This window comes from Cupressus sempervirens, chromosome 5, assembly GCF_028749045.1.
Source record: "Cupressus sempervirens isolate cs-2001-9-10 chromosome 5, ASM2874904v1, whole genome shotgun sequence".
Lineage (NCBI taxonomy): Eukaryota > Viridiplantae > Streptophyta > Pinopsida > Cupressales > Cupressaceae > Cupressus > Cupressus sempervirens.
In genome coordinates, this window is record NC_143122.1 from 243,376,059 (window position 1) to 243,395,952 (window position 19,894).

General features: G+C 36.3%; 1 pseudogene; it reads left to right on the plus strand.

Moving 5' to 3' along the window:
* Nucleotides 1–18,152: 18,152 nt before the first annotated feature.
* LOC149555436 (putative nucleoredoxin 1-2) overlaps nucleotides 18,153–19,894 on the plus strand; it is a 109,043-nt pseudogene continuing 107,301 nt past the window's right edge.

Below are 19,894 nucleotides of genomic sequence, written 5' to 3' on the forward strand. Positions count from 1 at the left end.
TTTTCCTTCGCACATGATGGACAATAGCATGCCATTTTTTGTATGTGGATACTCCATGAACCTGCATCAAAGCTTCTAAAATAGTGCAACTCATTGGATCTTGTTAGTGTTCAACAATCCTAATATGGTGCAATTTTAGTATTATCAATCAACCAAAAAAAATCTACGAACCACAGAGTCACCTTCCTACCTATACCCATTGTAGCATTACACCATTGGATGATGGATTTTTCATCTATCAATATTGCTCCATCTTTTTACTTTAGTTCTTCATGAGCTAAGGCTCTTTTGATGCATGCGTCTACACCATTGTGCTCTCCCTTTCCATGACCAGCCTCTATGAAATTCCACATATATTGAATTCTACACAACTTGTGCATCCTACTCAACCAATAGAACATCTGTGTATTCTTGAATTGAGATGCACAATTGTCTAACCAAATAATGTGTTGACAATATGGTATGCCCTTTTTAGCCAAATCTCCAAAAAATAGTTGAAAACAACCATGTACGAACTCAATAGAATATGATCGATCATTGCTGATGTAAAAATGGTACTCCCTCAAAATCTTCTTGTCATCCTCTATACTTGTAGGTGAATGCATGAATGTTATGTGAACAAATATGGAAACCTGTTAAGAAGTATAATACTTTGCTTGTACCTCATTGTGTGGTTGTACTGTGTAGTTCTCTACAACCAAAACAATGGTATCCAATGGAAATGTATCCTTGCACAACTTGAATTGCAAATCCAACCATCAAGCTCTATGTGTATGCCTTGCATACTCATAAATAATCTTTCCATGAAAAATTTTCATGAACTCATACACTGGAATCTTTTCAATGAATAAATCACATCTTTTACCCTGTTTTCCATCTTTTAAAGCATATGTCACTATCTTAAATTTTATGTAATCTACTATTTCATTTCCAATTGCATGTGTACCATCTATATGTTGAAAAGTTGATAAAAGTTGCAAAGAACCACAAAATAAGCATGTACCATCCAAGCATGATATCTTATAAAATTGTTGGTTGTCTCCTATTTTACATAAAATGTTGGATATGAATTCCCTTGAAGATCTTGGTGGCTCGTTCATGTCAAAATCCTACAAAACAAACTCAGAATGCAAAAGCACACATATATGCCTAAAAAAATCAAAATGATTAGAAAATTCAATATGTATCCTACAACATCAAGTTGTGCATGTGTGATTTATCTTCACATAAAAAGGTTTACCCATCTTAAAAAATCTTTGACTTATTCGAATTTGAAGATACATACCAATAAATTTTGCAAAAAATTGTATCTGAGTTGAGTCCAAAAAATGTTTTGCATGTGGGTTGCAATTTTGGCTACCAATCCTCCTTACAAAATCTCTTTGATTAGGGGAAACATGTGTGTTATTTTTCCAAAAATCTTTGATCAATGATTTCAAAGCTTAACTAATTTCTTTATCCTTTCATAGTAGTCTACCGCTAAATGTCTAGAACTCATTTTTTTTTGGATCTTCCAATCTCTCATGCCTTATCATGGCTCTCCTTAGAGTACATTTACCAATTTTTAATATTTTTCTTATCTTTCTCATGAGTTGAGCTTTCTTCATTTTGCTACTTACTATTGTCAATGTAAGTACTTTTTTTTTGATATTACTATCTTTGTTGCATTATTTAGAACCCACTTTGTCATAAGCACTCATTAGATTCTTTACAATGCTTTTTTCATTTGAATCATCCATAATTCTTAGCCCAAGAATCTTCATGATAGGCCTAAATTTCAAATTTCTCATCATTTCAACAAATAATTGGCATTGACCTATAATATTTAATTCTTCAAAAAATAATCTCCACATACAATTAACTTTTCTTTGACAAGTATGCTTGCTAATCTTGTCAGGAATTGATTTCAAAATGTTAGTATCAATCTCAATCAAATATTTTGGTCTTCTAAAATGAATTATAGAAGGTGTTATAATCTCTTCCATTCCCTCAACATTTTGAACATCAACATAAGGTTGAGTGTATTGCATACCTTGAACTTAAGATGATGTGCCTTGGAAATAAGATGCAAAAGATCGAATATCACCTACTTGATGTGTTGATGTTTTGTCTTCAACATGACATGATGGAGTGTGTACATTGTCAGATCTACAAATGAATGTCTCTTCAAGACGAGAGGATGATATGACTCCAACATTGGAAGATGGTGTAGCTTCACAATTCAATTGTCTTCTTGAGCATAACAGTCTCATTCGTTCTCTTTGTCTTTCCAATTCTTCCTCTTTGTTTCTTTGTATTGGTGGTTCTTGATCCTCTTTGAAATTCAATTCTTCATTATTGCTTTGCAATTTTCTTTGTTCACGTAGTAGTTTCATTTTATCTCTTTTAATTGCCAAATATCTCTCCCTATCTTCAGTTGTTTGAATTTTTGTTTTCTTCCTTGGCATGATGATGATTTCTACATGTCAAATTATTCAAACATCTGAATTACTTACAATGAGTAAATTATAAATCATTCAAATACATATAAAAATAACAATTATTTGAATGAATACATAGTATATATCAAACAACTTGTCAAATTTCTAACCATTTCGAAATAACATTTCATTCAAACATACAAATTTCAATGAATTCACTATATATTAAACAACATGTCAAATTATAATCAAATTTGTATCTATATATCAACAAACAATATTTAAAAAGGATTGCACTGAACTTTTCTATACAAAGAATATTCAAAAAGTCTCCAAATCGTGTATCCAATGATTGAATTTGGTGTTTGCTAGCTTCAAAAAGTCTTCAAATAGTGTTTGCTATGTTGAAACCCATGTTTTCTGTCAAAACAAGAAAATGCACAACAAACAAAAAGTAGAGAATGGATGAAATGGGACCCAAACTTGCTTTTTGACCATTTTTTGGTGATTTGACATAGTGTGTATGCACTATAGCATGTATGTACTATAGTGCGTACACACTATGTCAAAACACATCTCTCCCTATCCAACCATTCCCCATCCCCTACTCTCTCTCAGTCTCTCTCTCCTCTCCCATCCCCTACTCTCTCTCACTCTCCCTCTCCTACTCCCTCTCCCATCACCTACCATCTCTCACTCTCCCTCTCCTACTCCCTCTCCCATTGCCTACTCTCTCTCTCCCATCCCCTACTCTCTCACTCTCTATCCTCTCCCATCCCCTTCTCTCTCTCCTCTCCCATCCCCTACTTTCTCTGTCTCACACACTCCCATACCCACTCTCTCTCTTGGGCTACTCTCCCTCCCATCCCCTACTCTCTCTCTCTCTCCCTCCCCCCTACTCTCTCCCCTCTTCCATCCCCTACTCTCTCTCTCCCATCCCCTACTCTCTCTCTCTAGCTCTCCCTCTCCCACCACCTACTCTCTCTCTCGCTCTCCCTCTCCCACCGCCTACTCTCTCTCTCCCTCTCTCACTGCCTACTCTTTGTCACCCTCTCTCCTCTCCCATCCCCTACTCTTTAGATCTCTCACACACACTTCCATCCCCCCTCTCTCTCTCCCTCTCCCACTCCCTCTCCCACTACCTACTATCTCTCTCACTCTCTCTCGCTCTCTACTCTCTCTCTCCCATCCCCTACTCTCACTCTCTCTCCCATCCCCCTACTCTCTCTCACACTTTTTTCCCATCCCCTACTCTCACTCTCTCTCCCATCTCATTCTCTCTCTCTACCACCTCCTACTCTCTCTCTCTCCCATCCCCTACTCTCTCTCTTACACACACTCCCATCCCCCCTCTCTCTCTCCCTCTCCCACTCCCTCTCCCACCACCTAGTCTCTCTCTCTCCCATCCACTACTCTCTCTCTCTCGGGCTACTCTCTCTCTCCCCTCTCCCATCCCCTAAAATCTCTCTTTTATAGATACACACTTCCATCCCCCCTCTCTCTCCTCTCCCATCCCCTACTCTCTAGATCTCTCACACACACTCACATCCCCCCTCTCTCTCCCCCTCTCCCACTCCCTCTCCCACCGCCTACTATCTATCTCTCTCTCAAGTTCTCTCTCTCTCCCTCTCTACTCTCTCTTTCCCATCCCCTACTCTTACTCTCTCTCCCCCATCCCCAACTCTCTCACACACACTCTCCCATCCCCTACTCTCTCTCACACTCTCTCACATCCTTTCACTATCTCTCCCATCTTGTACTCTCTCTCTACCACCCCCTACTCTCTCTCACACTCTCACACTCTCTCCCATCCCCTACTCTCTCTCTTACATAGACACACACACACACACACACACACACACACACACTCCCATCCCCCCGCTCTCTTTTCTTTCTCATCCCCTACTCTCTATATCTATCACACACACTCCCATCCCCCTCCCTCTCTCCCTCTCCCTAATCTCTCTCACACTCTCTCCCATCCCCTACTCTCTCTCACACTCTCTCCCATCCTTTACTCTCACTCTCTCCATCTCCCACTACCTACTCTCTATTCCCCCATCCCCTACTCTCTCTTTCATAGACACACACACACTCTTATCCCCCCTCTCTCTTCTCTCCCATCCCCTACTCTCTAGATATGTCACACACACTCCCATCCCCCTATCTCTCTCCCTCTCCCACTCCCTCTCCCACTGCCTACTATCTCTCTCTCAAGTTCTCTCTCTCCCTCTCTACTCTCTCCCATCCCTTACTCTCACTCTCTCTCTCCCATCCACTACTCTCTCTCTCTCACTCTCTCCCATTCCCTACTCTTACCCTCTCTCTCCCATCTTGTATAAGCTCTCTCTACCACCACCTAATCTCTCTCACACTCTCACACTCTCTCCCATCCCCTACTCTCTCTTACACACATTCTCATTCCCCCCTCTCTCTCCCTATCTCACTCCCTTTCCCACTGCCTACTCTCTCTCCCCCATCCCCTACTCTCTCTCCCCTCTCCCATCCCCTACTCTCTCTATCTTTCATAGACACACACACTCCCATCCCCCCTCTCTCTCTCCCTCTCACACTCCCTCTCACATTTCCTGCTATCTCTCTCTCAAGTACACTCTCTCCCTCTCTACTTTCTCTCTCCCATCCCCTACTCTCAATCTCTCTCTTCAATCCCCTACTCTCTCACACACTCTCTCCCATCCCCTACTCTCACTCTCTCTCTCTCCCATCTTGTATGAGCTCTCTCTGCCACCCTCTACTCTCTCTCACACTCTCTCCCATCCCCTACTTTGTCTCTCTTACACACATTCCCATTCCCCCTCTCTCTCTCTCTCTCACTCCCTCTCACATCGCCTACTCTCTCCCATCCCCTACTTTGTCTCTCTTACACACACTCCCATTCCCCCCTCTCTCTCTCCCACTCCCTCTCCAACTGCCTACTATCTCTCTCTCTCCCATCCCCTACTCTCTCTCTTATACACAATCCCATCCCCCCTCTCTCCCTCTCCCACTACCTACTCTCTTTCTCTCCCATCCCCTATTCTCTCTCTATCTCTCTCTCCCCTCTCCCATTCCCTACTCTCTCTCTTTCACACACACACACCCATCCCCCCTCTCTCTCCTCTCCCATCCCCTACTCTATCTCTCACTTTCTCTCCCTCTCCCACTCCCCCTCCCACTGCCTACTCTCTCTCTCACTCTCTCTCACTCTCACTCTCTCCCTCTCTACTCTCTCTTTGCCACCCCCTACTCTGTCTCACATTTTCACACTCTCTCCCATCCCCTACTCTCTCTCTCTCTTACACACATTTCCATCCCCCCTCTCTCTCCCTCTCCCACTCCCTCTCCCATCGCCTACTCTCTCTCCCATCCCCTACTCTCTCTCTCCCCCCTCTCCCATTCCCTAATCTCTCTTTCACACACATGCACTTTCATCCTCCTCTCTCTTCCTCTCCCTCTCCCACTGCCTACTCTCTCTCTCCCCCATCCCCTACTCTCAATCTCTCTCTCACATCCTATACTCTCTCTCTTTCCCCATCCCCTACTCTCTCTCTCTTACACACATTCCCATTCCCCCCTCTCCCTCTCCCACTCCCTCTCCCACCACCTACTCTCTCTCTCCCATCCCCTACTCTATCTCTCTTACACACACTCCCATTCCCCCTCTCTCTCCCTCCCACTCCTCCCACCGCCTACTATCTCTCACTCTCTCACTCTCTCCCTCTCTACTCTTTCTCTCCCATCCCCTACTCTCACTCTCTCTCTACCACCCCTACTCTCTCTCACACTCTCACACTTTCTCCCATCCCATACTCTCTCTCTCTTACACACACTCCCATCCCCCCTCTCTCCCTCTCCCACTACCTACTCTCTTTCTCTCCCATCCCCTACTCTCTCTCGATCTCTCTCTCCCCTCTCCCATTCCCTACTCTCTCTCTTTCACACACACACCCATCCCCCCACTGTCTCCTCTCCCATCCCCTACTCCATCTCTCACTTGCTCTCCCTCTCCCACCACCTACTCTCTCTCACTCTCACTCTCACTCTCACTCTCTCTCACTCTCACTCTCTCCCTCTCTACTCTCTCTCTGCCACCCCCTACTCTCTCTCACATTTTCACACTCTCTCCCATCCCCTACTCTCTCTCTCTTGACCCCCTCTCCCATTCCCTACTCTCTCTTTCACAAACATGCACTCTCATCCTCCTCTCTCTTGCTCTCCCTCTCCCACTCTATCTCCCACCACCTACTCTCTCTCTCACCCATCTCCTACTCTCAATATCTCTCTCCCATCCTATACTCTTTGTCTCTCCCCATCCCCTAATCTCAATCTCTCTCCCATCCTGTACTCTCTCTACCACCCCTACTCTCTCTCACACTTCATCTCTCTCCCATCCCCTACTCTCTCTCTCTTACACACATTCCCATTCCCCCCTCTCTCTCCCTCTCCCACTCCCTCTCCCATCCCCTACTCTCTCTCTCTCCCCTCTCCCATATCTTACTCTCTCTCTTTCACACACACCACACACTCCCATCCCCCCTCTCTCTCTCCTCTCTCATCCCCTACTCTCTAGATCTCTCACACACACTCCCATCCCCTCTCTCTCCCTCTCCCACTCCCTCTACCACCGCCTATTATCTCTCTCTCACTCTCTCTCCCTCTCTACTCTCTCTCCCTTATCCCTTGCTCTCTCTCTCTCTCCCCTCTCCCATCCCCTACTTTCTCTCTATGCCACCCCTACTCTCTCACACTCTCTCCCATGCCCTACTCTCTCTCACACACACACTCCCATCCTCTCTCTTTTCCATCTTGTACTCTCTTTGCCACCCCTACTCACTCTCTCATACTTCCTCTCTCTCCCATCCTCTACTCTCAATCTCTCTCCCCCATCTCGTACTCTCTCTTTGCCACCCCTACTCTCTCTCTCACTTCCTTTATCTCTCATCTTGTACTCCTTTGCCACCCCTACTCTCTCTCACTTCCTCTCTCTCCCATCCCCTACTCTCTCTCTTCCCTCTCCCATCCCCTACTTTCTCTCTATATCTCTCTCACACACACACATAGCCATCCCCCACCCTATTTCTTACTCTTTCTTTGCATCTCTTCTTCCTTCTCTATGCACTATTTAGGTCTCAATAGTGCATTGATAAGATCAGGTTACATGACATTGTAGGTCTCTATGTTAGCTATATAACCATATAGTTTATTTTTAATTTGAACTATTTCAAGCCTTTCATCTATAATTTCTTTTGAATGTATATCCATTTTTTGTCAAAAATCACCATGTATTAATTGGGTTGTAGATTTTAGCTTGTTCATCGAATTTTGTAACAACTTAGTTTTTTAGAAACTAGACTCCATTCTACACACTTTGAAAAAAAAAAATTTATTTTAGATTATTTTTCAATTATTTCTAGGGGGAGCACATAGATATTTCATGTTTTTGGGATGTGCGTAGTTAAAAAAATCAATAAAAATAAATACACATTATATAATTACCTGAAAAATCTGGAATAAACTACATAGTGTTAAGTAGCTTTTGACAAGAGCAATTAAAGAATTTCAAAAAAAAAGTTAAAATTTTAGGGGTACCACACTTTGTACTGTGTTATATTTTTTTGGAATAAATAGTACCACTTTTTGTGGCCCCCTTTTTTGAGGACCTAAAACTAAACCATTTTGAAAAAAAAATAGTAGTTTGGAAACTAGATTCAAAGGACTACAACTTTTTTTTTTGTCATATCTTAAAGTTTTGAGCACAACTATCTTCAAATTCTTGTTGAAATTTAGAAATTGCTGATTTCAAGAAAAAGGTGTCCAATTATACCCCCTTTTGGCACCACAACTTAGTGCACTTACCCATCAATAGAATCATCATTCTTAGATAGTTTGTGTCCACTAACCATAGGTATACTCATTAGTTTTGAATCTTCCATCCCAAAAAAATTTAGTATCTCCTTGATTTGGACTAAGTAATGAAGATACCTTGCTTCATTTGATACACTTGTAAACCAAAAAAGAATTTGATCTCACCAAACATTGACATTTCAAATTCCTTCTACATTTCATTAGAAAATAATTTTCATAATTCTTCCTTACCTCCAAATATGATATCATCAACAAAAAATTTAGATAACAATACCTCATTGTTCGTGTCAGTCTTCAAATATAGATTGTTGATATCATTTGTTCTTGCAAAACCAATCTTCACCAAATAGTTATGCAACCTTTCATACCATGCTCTAAGGGCTTGTTTCAACCCATATAGAGATTTGTACAACTTATAGACCATATTCTTCTTGTTGGGATCCACACATCCTTCAAGTTGTTCTATGTATACTTCCTCTTCAAGTATCTCACTTAGAAATGCAGATTTGACATCCATTTGATATACCTTAAATCCTTTATAAGAAAAATATGCAAGCAGTGTTCTAACTCCCAGTCTTGCTACAAGGAAAAATGTTTCCCCATATTTAACACCTTCCTCTTGTGCATATTCTTTCCTTGTTCCTTGTGACCTCACCTTTTTCATTCATCTTGTTTCTCAATACCCACTTGGTTCCAATAAAAATTTTGTCTTTAGGTCTAGGTACTAGGGACCATGTTTTGTTCTTTTCAATCTACTCAATTTTTTCATTCATTGCTTCTATCCAATCTTCATTCCCGAAGCATCTTTCACAAATTTGGGCTCAAACTCACAAAGTAAACTCATATTACTTTGAAGTCTTTTTCTTGTCATAACACCAAACTCTTTATCTCCAATTATTTGTTCAATTGCATGGTGTCTTCTCACATATTTTTCTAACACGAGCTCTTTTCTTCTTTTTTCTTCAATGGTTTCATCTTGAAAAATAATTTCAAGCTCATTATCTCTCTCTTGTTCAGGTTCTGGTTCATGTTCTACATGCTCAACATTGTCTTCCTGAAGTTCAACTTCCTTTGTCTATGACTCGGCATCATTTACCTATTTCTTGACAACTAACTATTGGAACTCATCATTCTTAATCTACTGAGGACCTACAGCTTTATTTTCTTGTTTAGGTGGAGTGATTGGAGTACTATCATTCACATATATGAATGAATTGTAGTCTTCAGGTCTTGTATTACATACAACTTCATTTTTCTCTGTATATTCATCAACTTTTACATTTGCACTTTCAACAACTTTGTTAGTGTTAGAGTTCAAATACTTATAAGCTTTTCTCTTAGTGAAATATCCTAGGAATATACCTTCATCACTTTTAGCATCAAGTTTTCCATATCTATTATCTTTAAGTATGTAATATTTGCTTCCAAAAACTTTGAAATATTTTACTTTAGGTTCATATCCATACCATAATTCAAAAGGTGTAGTATTTGTACTTTTCTTGATTTGCACTCTATTTAGAGTATAAACATATGTACTTACAACTTCTCTCTAGTATTTATATGATGCATTCTTCTCCATCATCTATTTTCTATCAAATTACATTATTGATCTATTCCTTCTTTCAACTATTCCATTCTAAGGAGGGGTAGGTGCAGACATTTTTCTTTTGATTCCTCTATCATTGTAGGATATGTTGAACTCATTGGAAATGAATTCACCACCTCTATCAAATCTTAAACACTTCAAACTCTTTCATGTCTCTTTTTCAACTCTGGCCAAATACCACTTAAACAACTAAAAAGCATCAAAGTTTTCTTTAAGAAACATTACAGTCATCATTCTACAATAATCACCAACAGATAGAATGAAATATTTGTCTCCACAATAGCAATGAACACCAATAGGTCCACGTAAGTTAGTATATATAAATTTCAAAATATCATTAGATGAATATGTTTTTCTCTTGAAACTAGACTTTGTCATTTTTTCCAAATTACATTGTTTGTAACACATAGCATTGTCAGGTTTCTTCAATTTTTGCAAACCTCTTACTTTTTTTTATTTTACTAATGCTAACCAAATTTTCAAAATTTACATGACATAAAATCTTGTATCATAACCAAAAATCTTCATGTTGTGTAAATAGACATGTCTCACCAGATAAATCTAGATAGAACAAATTACATCTTGTTTGTTCATGACTTCCAATCAATTTACCATTAGCATCAAATATTTTGGGTTGTGATGGAATTCAACCCTATACCTTAATTTTTTTAATTGTGAAACACTCAAAATATTATATTTAAGTCCTTCAACCCAATAAGCATTGTCACATTTGATCTTGTCAATCAGTTGAATTGATCATTTACCTTTCATAAGACATGGAACATCATTACCAAATTTAACACAACCACCTTTGTATGGTCCAATGTCCTCAAATTTACTTATATCACTAGTAATGTGATTAGAGCAACCACTATCAATTATTCATCTATCACTCTTATTCATAAAAGAGATTAAAGTTGTTTTATTGTCTTCATCAGAATCTTCTTTCATAGCAACATAGAATACCTCTTCATCATTACTATAAGATTATGTATCAATTTCTTCTTTAGAAATATAACAAGATTTCTTACCTTTGTCTTTGTAGTCCTTGATCTTCTTGAAGTCTCGGTCATCTCTTCTTCCTTTGTACTTGCTTTCCTTCCTTTCATCCTTGTCTTCTCCATTAGGACACCTAGCAGCAATATGACCATCCTTGTTGCATGAAAAATATATTATGGGAAGTTTATGTTTGTATTTTCCTTTGCCTCTTCCAAATCTCCTAGCTATCAGTGCCTCGAGTTCATCAAGCTCATCAGCAAAAGTATCACTGCCACTTTTCACATATTTTCATTTTCCTTTCTTGCTAAGAACTAGTTGTGATTTAAAATCATATTCAATGGTAGCATGAGTGTAATTATCAAAATTAGACATCTCAAAAGTATTAATCCTACCAATTACACCTTCCAGGGTAGGGCATTATCTAATGTACATCTTAGTTCTTATATTACAAAAACCCTAATAGCATAAATAAGAAGTAGAGTTCTCAATACCTTGTTGATTATTGTTTCATCCTCAATCTTTCCATTAGCTTCTCTAATAGCATTGACAACCTCTTGTATTCTTGTGCAATACAGAACTATGTTCTCACCTTCTGTCGTTCTAATTTCATCAAATTTTCATCTCAAACTTTCTATTTTGGCTCTTAAGACATTATCATCTCCTCCACAGATGGTCTTTAGATCATCACACATTTCCTTTGAATTCTTGTACTCTTTTAGGTCATCAAACTCAACATAGCTTAGGGATGAAGCAATCTCCAACATTGACTGATTATGTTATTTCTTTTCTTTCAGATGTTGAGCAGTTAGAGGGACTATTGTTATGTTTTCATATGCATTGTGCAAAAAATCCAATGCAGCATCACCAATACTAGCTATATGTAGCCTCATCACATTTTCCACGTAGGAAAAGTTTCCTTATTCAACTTTGGTACCTCCCTTTTATACTCCATGATCTTTAGCTTTGAGTACCTTCAAACTTCTCTCTACAAGCACCAATGCTCTAATACCAATTGTTAAAATATTTAAAATAATTGATAAGGGTGGGTTGGATTAGTTATCCAAGGTCCAGATGTACCGATTGAAAAAAAAAATACTTAAACAACTTAAGTTCTTATCATTCTATTTCTTGATCTCTACTATAAAATTTCAATAACATTAGCTAGATGTCTACTATTCTAGAATAACAGACTTGTAGAATGTAAACATTAATTAGTAAAACATCATTATAACATCCACACAAGTTTGACACTAGGATTTAACATGGAAACCCAATTTAGGAAAAACCACCAACAACATGTCACCAGTTTTCGCTCTACTAAAGTGAGCTTTGTTAGGAGCCAACCCTATTAAAGGTTACAATACACACTGTTAAATATGACCTTGTTAATGGATTTAATCACTCTGTTAGGAGTTCCCTTGTTAGAGGACTTTAGAATATTCCATTAGAATGTCACCCTATTAAAGGATTTACATATGAATGTTAGGTCACTATGACTATTAGGTCAACCTTGATTAAAGGATTCCAAATATTGTTAATAATGGTTAGATATTGATGCTCGGTCAACACTAACTTTGCTTGAAACTTATTGTGGATCAATTGACACTAACATCACTCAGCATGTTCATCAAAATTATTTAGTCTTCTACTCTATTGCTGGGTCAAGACTATGCATTTGATCTATCTTTGCTTACATTTTTAAGACTTGAAAATTACTGCCTTCTCCACTTGCAACATGATTTAAACAATCACTTTATCTTGTCAAAGTCCAACTAATCAAATGTCCATTTGTATTTTCCTCTTCATAACTCAACCTATCCTCTAGATTCTTTTGTTATAAACAACTTCTGAAATCTTCTTCATCAATCAAATAGATATGGCACTTAGATTAGATAGAAAATTGTCTCACTAATAGATTTAACATCAATGACAACATAAAAAATGTGCCAATCATAATATGACTCTCTCTCTCTCTCTCTCTCTCTCTCTCTCTCTCTCTCTCTCTCTCTCTCTCTCTCTCTCTCTATCTATCTATCTATCTATCTATCTCTATATATACCTGCAAATCAACCTCTCTCTCACTTTCTCCCCTCCCTTGTCTCACCATCATATCCCTCTCTCTTTTCCTATCTACAAGCTCTCTTTCTATAGAAAAACATAATAGCATCTCTCTCTCTATGAAAAACAAAATATGAACATCTCACACACACACACATGCCAACACACACACACACACACACACACACACACACACACACCTTTCTGCTCTCTCTAGATATTCCCCCTAATACCCCTTCTCTCCCTTTCAACCTCACTTCTTCCCTCCATCATATCCATATCTCTTTCTCTATCCCCTACCCTCAATTTATCTTTATTAAAAACTCTCTCTATATATGCCCCCTAATCTCTCTCTACATCTCTCCCCTCTCACTTTTATCTCTTCCACCATCTCTCCCTAAAACTCTCCCTCTCTCCTCCATCCCTTACCTGCCTTCTATCATCTCTCTCTCTCAAATTCTCCCTCCCTCGTGTACCCCTTCCCTCTCTCTATATATATACCCCTTAATCGGCCTCTCTCTCACTCTCTCCCCTCCCTTATCTCACCATCATATCCATCTCTCTTCCCTAATCTATAATCTCTCTTTCTATAGAAAAACATAATATGATCCCTTGCCTCTCTCTCCCCTTCCCTCTCTCTCTATATATACCCCTTAATCGGCCTCTCTCTGACTCTCTCCCCTCCCTTATCTCACCATCATATCCATCTCTCTTCCCTAATCTATAATGTCTCTTTCTATAGAAAAACATAATATGATCCCTTGCCTCTCTCTCTCTCTCTCTCTCTTTCTCTCTCTCTCTCTCTCTCACAGACACACACACACACACACACACACTCGTATACCTTATCGCCCTCTCTCTCTCAATGGTATTTAAATATATAATATATTAGATAAATAGTATAATAATTACCTATGTATCTATCTATATTTGTATGTGCAAATAATTAATGAGATGAAATGAAGAATTTATTTAATGTCAAAATATATTGGTTATTTTAACAGTTATTGTATTCAATTACTCATATAATATTTGGAGGTATGTATGGATTATTTTGTTTAATTTTATAATATTCCTATCGGATAGACGTAATTTACTAATAATAAATATCTCTACTATTTTAATATTTATTTAGAAGAAACTTACTAGATTTTGATTTAGTTTTAGATGTGAATTGGAAAAATAAAAATAAAATTAATCTAGATATATAAATAAACATGTTTTCAAATCAGTTTTCCATTTCCTTGCAAAGCCTAAAACTAAATCTAAATAGATATAAAATTTTCTAATACCTTTCTAAATCAATATAATCTCAATAATTAATTTAAAATAGAAATATAGCATTTCTATATTTTTCTACATATATATTAAAATATTTCTATAATCTTTAATTTTGTATGTGTAAATTAAAAATATCTTTTCTAAATTCTTGTAGATAATATTTTTGTAAATTTATATAATTTTTCTAAATAATAAAATTTTTAAAAAAATCTTAATAGAAATAGAACATATGTAACATAGATTATAATTTAAAAATATGTAACATAAAGATGAAATAGGCTTACTACTCAATAGTCATAAAACACCAATTTAAAACTGTAGAGTTTTTATTGCAAAGAATATTGTTAGTCGTGCGGTTGTATAGAACACCTTTGGGCTTTACTAGAGGAATGAGAGTGGTAATATGTAGAGTTTTCAAGCCTAGTAGAATTCAATTTGGTATATTTTTTAACTGGTTACTTTAAAAACAATTAAAATAAAAATTCAAAGTTTGATCAATGCTAATTTCATACCATTAGATTGTGTATACTTTTTAAATTAATGTTGTAGATTATATTTTGTGATTCATTATTGAAATGGTAGAAAGTTATATAGAAAATAATATTGATACAAAACACTTACAAGCATTTGTGAAAATCTGAAGTTACCTTTTAAATTAATGTTGTAGATTATATTTTGTGATTCATTATTGAAATGGTAGAAAGTTATATAGAAATTAATATTGATACAAAACACTTACAAGCATTTGTGAAAATCTAAAGTTACTTTTTAAATTAATTTTGTAGATTATATTTTGTGATTCATTATTGAAATGGTAGAAAGTTATATAGAAAAGTTTCAAAAGGTTCCCTCAACTCCTTTGGGTTATGGTATTCCAAAGGAAGCATGGACTGGTAAGAAGGTGAGTTGTTCTTTTCTCAAAATCTTTAGTTGTGAAGCATTTACACATTTAGATTCTAAAAATAGAACCAAGCTAGAAGCTAAATCTAAGAAGTGTATATTTTTTGGATATGGCATTGTTGAATTTGGTTATAGGCTTTGGGATTTTGAAAATCATAAAATTGTAAGAAGCAAGGATGTCATATTCAATGAGAAAGTGTTGTACAAATATTTGTTGGAGTAGCATTAGAAGAAAGAAAATGATTATGTAGTGTTGGATGATACTCAAGGGGTTGATGTTCCAGCAATCTCTTATGTTCTACAACAATTGTAACAAAAAATACCAAACAACCTAGTGAATGTTAGATGGTCAACAAGGCTAAGTAGACCTCCAAAAATATTTTATCCCTCTTCTTATTCTATTTTATTAACAGGTTTCAGCAAGCATGAATGTTATGACGAAGTTGTGTAGGTGGATACTAAGATCCAATGGGAGTCTGAAATGAAAGAAGAGATGGACTCCTTGCTGAAAAATTAAACGTGGGATTTATGTAAGTTGTCTGCATGTAAAAGGGCTTTACTAATTAAGTAGGTTTATAGGTTAAAAGAAGAGGTTGGAGGTAAGAAGATATTTAAAGCCAAGTTAGTAGCAAAAGGATATGCATAGAAAAATGGCATTGATTTTGATGAGATATTTTTTGCTATTGCTAAAATGACTTCTATTCGCATTGTTTTAAGTATTATGGCTAATAAAGATTTACATTTGGAGAAGCTTGATGTTTTAAAATTACATACATACATGTATGTATGTATGTATGTATGTATGTATATACATATATATATACATACATACATACATACATATATATATACAAACATACATATATATATATATATACACATGCATACATATATACATACATACATACATATATATACATATATATACATATATATACATATACATATATATACATATATACATATATATACATATATACATATATATGCATATATGGGTCAACCATAGGGATTTGGTGTCAAAGGTAAGAAAAAATTAGTGTGCAGATTGAAGAAAAGTTTATATGGCTTGAAGGAAGAACCTTGACAATGGTATCTTAAATTTGATAGTTTTATCCATGAGCATGGTTACACTCAATGTCATTCAGATCATTTTTTTGTTTTAAGAGTTTGGATGATAACAGCTACATTATTTTATGTTTATATGCTGATGATATCCTTGTAGCTAGGCATAACATGGATCACATTAAGGGTTGAAATGATAGTTGTCAAGTTCATTTAGTATGAAGGATTTGGGGGAAGCAAAAAAATCCTTGGTATGAAGATCTATGGAGATAGGAAAAATAGAAAATTGAATTTATCTTAGTCTAATTATATTGAGAAGGTGTTTCAGAGTTTCTCTCTGGAGAATATCAAAGTTGTCTGCATACTTTTACCTAGTCATTTAAAATGGACTAAGGAGATTTCTCCAAAGATACAAGAAGAGGAGAATAAAATTTCCAAGGTACCTTATGCTTTAGTTGTAGGAAGTTTAATGTATTCTATGGTATGTACTAGGTTAGATATTGCACATGTAGTGGGGTTTGTTAGTAAGTATATGAGTCATCCTGGAATTGAGCATTGAAATGCAATCAAATAGATTCTCTGATATTTGAGAGGAACATACAGTAAATGTTTACACTTTGGGGTCTCTAATACTGATTTACAAGGCTATGTTGACTCATATTTGGTATGGGATCATGATACAAGGCAGACTAATATAGATTATGTCATTACTATTGGTGGGGTAATAATAAGCTAGGTTTCTCAGTTGTAGAAGGTGAATTCTTTATCGACTATAGAGGCAAAGTATGTTGATGCTATAGAGGCAGCCAAGGAGATGATGTGGCTTCTATTCTTCATGGAAGAATTGGGACTTCCATAGAGGGATAATTAGTTGTATACAGATAGTCAGAGTGGCATTTATCTTGCTAAGGATTCTTCTCTACATCCAAAGAGAAAATACATACATTTTTTGTACCATTTTATTTGGTCAGTTTTGGATGATGGATAGTTAAAGCTATAAAAGATACATATAGATGATAATCCAACAGATATGTTTACAAAGGTAGTAACAAGGGAGAAGCCAAACTCATCTTTAGCTTTGGTTGGTCTTCTAGAATGATCAGAATAAATGAATAGCTGAGTCCAAAGTGGTTTGATCCAATGGGAGCCTAATGGAGTAGTGATATTGCTATAGGATTAGTCACCAAGTGAAAGATTGGTGTCTAGGTTGGAGCTTGGTCAGTCCTGAAGTGGGAGATTGTTAGTTTATGGTGATTGATAAAGGAAGTACTCTAGACTCTGCACAATTCCTCGGTGGGGTTTGCGATTGGGTTGAGCCCTGAGCAGGGGTTTGGGGGTGGTAGTCCTCAATATAGTTGTGGCCAATAGCCCATAACTATCAGGGCTTCAGAGGTGTAGCCCCAAAGATAAAAAAATTAGGGGCCTATTTTATCAACAATTATGGGCCAACATGTTGTAACTAATTATAAACTAAAGTCAAAAAATATATATATAATGGCTTAGGGTTAGGGATTTCATAATATGTGATGTGATAGTAGCTTTTGTGGTGGTATTGAGCTATAAGGGATTACAGATTATAATCAGGTTGTAACCACTAGATAATAAGAATATTGGACTCGTTGTTGGTGTACATAGCCCAAGGATTCGGTGAACCACATTAAATCTTTGTGTCTTGTACACATTCTCTTCTGTGTGATTTATTATTTTATGATATTGGTTATATCTGCATGTAATTGTTATTTTTGTTTCATTATTCTTAACAAAGGAAAAAGGGAAAAAAAAAAAGATCAAAGGGGAAACTCAAGGAGTAAGTTCAAATTTTGGTATCTTACATTAACTCATTTAGCAATTCCTCAAATGCTTGGGCAATAATTACTTCACCAACTCTAATAGGTCTTGAAGGTATCCTTGATCATACTATGGTGGAAAATGTAAACAAACACAAGTCTCACAGCATGATGGTAGAAGCAAGGATAGATAGAATGATAGAAGATGATTCAAAGTTCATAAATGAAGTGAATGAAATATGTGGGAAAATCATAGTGCAGGAACAAGAGATGTCCAAGGAGCTTGAAATCGGAAAGGAACAAAAATCAAACTGGCAAGGAGTAGTTGATGAATTACAAGAAATGTTAAAGGTAGATATGAACACTCTAATCCTTGAAAAGGTTATTTCTAATCTAAATGATAATCAATCACACATGTAGAGTAAGAGCATTAACTAGAAAGTACTAAACATCAACAAAGGGATCGCTAAATTTTGAAAATTGATAACTGCATGTGAGCAAACAAAAGTGAAATTTTTGGATGAATTGGTCACGATTATTACAAGTAAAGAAGTGATAAATAATCTAAAACACATTGATTGTTAGTTTCTTCTAGATTCCTTAATTGTCAAAATTCATTTAGAGATAGAGAATTGAGTGTCAGATGTTGAAATCATGAAAAAGCTTAGTCTAATTTGTGTCACTCTGGAGGATTGTAATATTTCAACATATCAATAGGATTTGGAAGAGATCTAGGACATATACTTCATATCCAAACTTGGGATGGAAAATGTGTTCATTCCTAATTATGATTCAATGCTAGCAATCCTCAATGCTTATAGGGCCTTCAAGAATAAATCTATCAGATCTTGATTGATTGGCTCAAACAACTATAAGTTTTGGTGATCAAATGTATATTTCATGCTCTTCTTGATGAATTAAATGGCTTGAGTCATATTTTTAGATGTTTTCCATGTATTGGTTGATTTTTGCAAGGTTAATTAGTCTCACCAGAAACATGTGATTGGGAGGTAGTTATTAGCCATAGAAGGGGTAGTTACTTGACCTTAAGTCTATATAAGGGATCACTTTTCTTTGTAAAGGAATTTTTTTGGACTTTAGTGAATTAGAGAATGCTTATGTTGGATTTTTGGTAGGAAGGAAACTTTGGAATGTGTTTATAAATATTGTCCTTGTAATTAGAAATTTCTCTTATATTGTTGGTATAAGAAAATAAAAGACACAACATTTTGGGTTCTCTTTCTACAAATTTAAATTATTAAAGTGTTGATTCTTATTGCAATGGATGTTTTTATTGTATTATGTACATTTTCATCTATTATTCAATCAATATTGTGCTAATGATAACCTTCAAGTGTAGCTCTTGATTGTTCTTATCAGTGGTTTAAGTTAATCTATGAAATCTTTGATGTCATTTGGTGCATTCATCATCGATAGCTTTCTTTCTATCTTTTGAAGTTCAATACATTTTTTTTGAAAAATAAAAACTTATATCTTACAAGGGAGCTACCCCTTTTAACACAAAGAAAGATCATATACCAAGGGTCTATCCAACTACTGGAGAAATTGATTTTCCACACACATTCTATTGGGAAAAATCACATATTTTTCAAGGGATAGATTTTTACCAACACTTTTGAAAGTAAAGCAAAATCACGAGTGCAATATATTCAGGAGACCCAATTTTATTTTAATAAAAGATATGAATTACTAAATCTAACAATAAATATAATAATACTTTTTAAAAACTCACATTTAGATTTAAAATAAACCTATGTATAAAACACAACAATTTTACTAACAATAAATACAACAATTCTAAAGGACCTCAAATTTTAATTTTAGATTCACATTATATTTAAATATAAAACACAATAATACTAAACTCTTCTTTGGTTGGTATTTGTTAGCCA